The sequence below is a fragment of the Chiloscyllium plagiosum genome, chromosome 5 (genome assembly GCF_004010195.1).
Source record: "Chiloscyllium plagiosum isolate BGI_BamShark_2017 chromosome 5, ASM401019v2, whole genome shotgun sequence".
NCBI lineage: Eukaryota > Metazoa > Chordata > Chondrichthyes > Orectolobiformes > Hemiscylliidae > Chiloscyllium > Chiloscyllium plagiosum.
In genome coordinates, this window is record NC_057714.1 from 111,991,381 (window position 1) to 111,996,190 (window position 4,810).

The window sequence follows — 4,810 nt, forward strand, 5'->3', positions numbered from 1 at the left end:
TATCCCTTTCCATCGCTAAACTAAACATAACTGAATTATGGTCAGTCTCTCCAAAGTGCTCACCTACAACTAAATCAAATACCTGGCCTGGTTCATTACCAAGCACCAGATCCAGTGTGGCCTCCCCTCTTGTCGGCCCTTCGACATAATGTGTCAGGAAACCCTCCTGTACACATTGGACAAAAACTGATCCATCTGACGTACTAACGTTATAGCATTTCCAGTCAATGTTGGGGAAATTAAAGTCCCCCATAATGACCATCCTGTTCCTTTCACTCCTACCCAGAATAATTTTGCTCATCCTCTCTTCCACTTCCCTGGAACTCTGCGGAGGTTTATTTGCTAGAGCTGCTCGGGAGGATTTCAACTAGTAAGGGACCCAGGGAGATAGTGAGGAAAGAGATCAATCTGTGACCAGTACAGCTGAGAACAGAAGCAAGTCAAACAGTCAGGGCAGGCAGGGACAAGGTAGGATTAATAAATTAAACTGCATTTATTTCAGTGCAAGGGGCCTAACAGGGAAGGCAAATGGACTCAGGCATGGTTAGGAACATGGAACTGGGATATCATAACAATTACAGATACATGGCTCAGGGATGGGCAGGATTGGCACCTTAATGATCCAGGATACAAATGCCACAGGAAGGATAGAAAGGGAGGCGAGAGAGGAGGGGGAGTAGCATTTTTGATAAGGGATAGCATTACAGCTGTACTCAGGGAGGATATTCCTGGAAATACATCCAGGGAAGTTATCTGGGTGGAACTGAGAAATAAGAAAGGGATAATCACCTTATTGGTTTTGTATTATAGACCCCCCTAATAGTCAGAGGGAAATTGAGAAACAAACTTGTTAGAACATCTCAGCTATCTGTAAGAATAATAGGGTGGTTATGGTAGGGGATTTTAACTTTCCAAACATAGACTTGGACTGCCATAGTGTTAAGGATTTAAATGGAGAGGAATTTGTTAAGTGTGTACAAGAAAATTTTCTGATTCAGTATGTGGATACTATTCCTTTTCACTCAAATGAACAGAAATCTGCAACATCCTTTAAAATGCTACAGATGTGGATCAATTGAAATTTGCAAGAGTAACATTAGTAAGATTTTTGTTGTGTAATGGTATCAGCAAGTTTAGAGTATGGGTAGGTAAAATTAAACTGTGGTATAGAAACTCACTTCATGTAAGGATGGAAGAGACAGAAAATCTCAACATTTAAGTAGTCTTTAGATGTGCATGTGTAATGCCAAGGTTGTCAGCCAAATGCTGGAAAGTAGGATTAGAATAATTAGACATAGTTTTTGACCAGCACAGACTCAAAGGGCCTTTTTATGTGCTGCAGGCTCTTATGACTCGATAAGAAAAGCCAAGATTACATTAAACAGTAAAATATGTTTAAAAGAGATAAAAACAAAGAACAAAAAAAAGTTGCTCACCTTTTGTTCACTGGGTTTGAAACATTAACTCTGTTTTTCCCTCTACAGATGCTGTCAGACATGCTGAGTTTCTCCAGCACTTTCTGTTTTTGTTTTTAAAAAAAGGATGTTCCCATCTTATCAACTACATTCTACTGTTCCAACTACTTAATGTGTATGATGATGATCATGGAACATAATCACTTATCATTCACCAGTTCGCCTAAGGTTTTTTAAATGAAGACTTGCATGTTACCGATGGTTGATTTGTTTTTCACATAACCTGCATGTTTAGTTGCTCTGAATGAATTAGGCTACACTGCAGTCCTGACATGTACTGCATTACAAGCTGTTTTTCACCAATTATTTCCCTCCCCCTAAGTTGACTGAGTTAACAGGTGCATAACTTTATTTCCCATTTGTACTCGACATATATTCAACACAGGACGTAAAACGGCGTCAAAGATTATTACAGTTTAAATCAGCGGGTATTCATTTCCTGCAAAAATGGTTATAAACGCAGCTTTTTTGTTTGCAACAAGTTGCTTGGCACATACAAGTAGTTAGGCCAATTGGAATGCGAAAGATCTTTTGTCATTTTGTCATTCCACATTTGCTGGCTAGTAAACTGCAAATCAAGTCCATGAAAGTGCTGTACAAATGTACACTGAAATTGAGATTGCGGGCCCAAACTGTTAAGCACCGCCCAAAAATGCTAAAATGATCGCACTCATATTTATGGCGATGTTACGTAATCTATACTGTGCAGACCAATCCTTTGCCTGCTAAGAAGCGAGAGAAAAACCTAATTATCGTTTCAGCAAATGGTTTATACTCACGAGACGCGATCAGTAGCAGTTAAGTCATCACATCTTTTCACAATCGTTACATCAACTTGCGCATCCTGCCGAGGAAACGGAACGCCATTAATTCTACACCTTCTGGGTTGCTAACAGGAAACACACTTTCAACCGTACAAATAACAGGAAATAGATTATCAACCTTCACATTTTCCTTCCTGTACAATGACGTCTTTGTTCGCCGACCAGTGGGATTCAGTTTTCCAAGAAAAATATTCAGGAATGAAAATCGATCACTCGCATTGCATCCAACGTCGACCTTAGAATAGGCAGATATTACACATGAAGTGCAAAATGACAATCAAGGCAGAAATTACCAGGGCATTTTTAACTGAAATATAAAATATTGCAAATTCGCAGCAACCTAACCAGCATATATGGAATCAGGAAGGTAGGTTAATGTTTCAGATCGATCACCTATTAGAACCATACCGAACAGTCGAGTGTTTACAGTATTTTTCGATTTCATCTCAGACATTGGTGTTCTTAGTTTTCGCAGTGGTCACTCAGTCTTGTTAATCTATAAATTTATTGTTATCGTCCTTCAAAGTTAAAATATCCAGAAAAAATAGGATATCGGAATCTGTTTACAGTATGGAATAGCCTTGCTAATTAAAATAAATGTAATACAATCTCGAGTTCTCTATCCAAAAACAGGTCATTGGCGATAATTAACTATAAATATGGCAGGGATGCTGATTTAACATTGTGATTAACATAATATATGCAGAATCCTAGATAGTAGCATATTCCACCTACAGATTCGAATAGATTATTCGTCGCACTCGAGGAAATATTGAATTATTTACATACATGTAATTATATCCAAAATTGAAATGTCCTGAACTTGATTTGAAGGATCTGGATTCATAACAAAACCACCGAAAAGCCGAAAATTAATTGCTACATATGCCAAAGTCTTCCCACTATAAGACAACTCAATTTTGAAATATATTCATAAATGTTGTCTGCCCACGAACGACATTTGTCAGAAGAGTAATAGAGATATACAGCATGGAAACAGACCCTTCGGTCCAACTCGTCCATGCCGACCAGATATCCCAACCAAATCTAGTCTTATCTGCCAGCACCTGGCTCATATCCCTCCAAATCGTTCCTATTCATATACCCATCCAGATGCCTTTTAAATGCATGGAAGTACCACCATAATGAGCTACAATAGAAAAGGAGCAATCCAGCTACATTTTCACTCAAGGATACGAACAACGTAGAAAAACCATCTACTATAAATTATAAAGGATATAAATGGTAAGCGAAGTTCTATAACAACGAAATACTCAGGAGGCACCCAAGGATGATTCCATTTAAATCCTGTTTAGTAATCAATGTAAAAACTGCTACATTTGCAGGATATTTTATAGAATTTCGTAAATAAAGATCAAGAAATCCCATATAATCTGTTACTGGGTTGGCATAAGAGTATGTAAATAATATAACAATCTATAATTCTTATAGTAAATCAATGTGGCATATACCGAACATATGCAGTACGATACTTGATGTATGCATTTTAGAGTTTAACCTCTAGATTCAGGTTTTTTTTTAAGTGCAAAATAAATGTAAATGGGAGTGTGCCTTATCAACGCTGTTTGTTCTTGCACATACCATATCACAATAGTTTTAGTAAAACTGCCAGTGCCAAATCGCGCATGTGAACGTTCCTCTTGCCGGCGTCATCACACAAATTCAATCTGCGTGTTAATATTATTGAGCATGCGCAATATTCATTGGGATTTACACGAATTTTCTTAGAAGGCCATAATATATCCTGAGTTTTAATGAAAATGCACCTACATCTGCACGTTCATATTAACATCGTGCACTAAGTGTGGTGTAAAATTATGTCCCAATACATGTGTGAATCATTATGCAACACATGTATTGGGCCAAGCAGTGGAATGTGGTGAAAGGGTTAAAATTGTGTTATCTACCTCGTCCAGCACTCCCAGCAACAGGGCATCCCGCACACACAAACGGGTTAGCCTCTGAACCCCTTCCTTAATCGTTGTCCAAGTTCCTTCCAAGGGGGGCCAATCGGACGGGAAGGGATACTGTTCGGCCACTGCCCTGGCATACATCCCAAATAGGGTCCCCATACTGCGATCTATTACCATATCCTTGGCTTGGTTGCGGTACCCCAGGTCTATGGCAGCATCCTTTGCTAATCCACCAAACTTGGGAGCATCCTGATAGTCTACCTGCACTTGTTGCCCCCCTTCCTCGAGGAGCCGAATTAGCCATAGCTCTAACGGCTCCCCAGGATTACGTCGAGTTTTCTGGGTGATAAACAGCACCTCAGCGGTAGTGAAGTCTTCCGTTAATTCAGAGAATTCTGCGGGAGGCTGAGCCCGCAGTAATTCATGCATAATTGCCTCCCCTTGTTCATTCCGTATAGGGTTTCCTTTCTCATCTAACATTACCTCCCGTTGCACTGGGACACGTCTCTGAACCTGCTTTCTCCTAACCACTGGTTTAGCTTGGAGTACGGGTGGGTCCTCTTCGTACTGATCACCT

The 4,810-nt window shown here is 39.6% G+C and overlaps 1 protein-coding gene across 6 annotated transcripts in view; it reads right to left on the reverse strand.

Moving 5' to 3' along the window:
- Nucleotides 1–2,501, reverse strand: part of LOC122550144 (meiosis-specific coiled-coil domain-containing protein MEIOC-like) — a 59,549-nt gene extending 57,048 nt beyond the window's left edge. For 3 of the 6 annotated variants that reach the window (XR_006311748.1, XR_006311747.1, XM_043690791.1), the window contains exon 1: nucleotides 2,255–2,368. The gene's annotated coding sequence lies outside the window, so the exon portion shown is untranslated. Of the gene's footprint in view, nucleotides 1–2,254; nucleotides 2,371–2,417 lie in introns of those variants that run through there. The other 3 variants (XM_043690794.1, XM_043690795.1, XM_043690793.1) reach the window with 2 other exon arrangements.
- Between the last annotated feature and the right edge of the window lie 2,309 nt (nucleotides 2,502–4,810).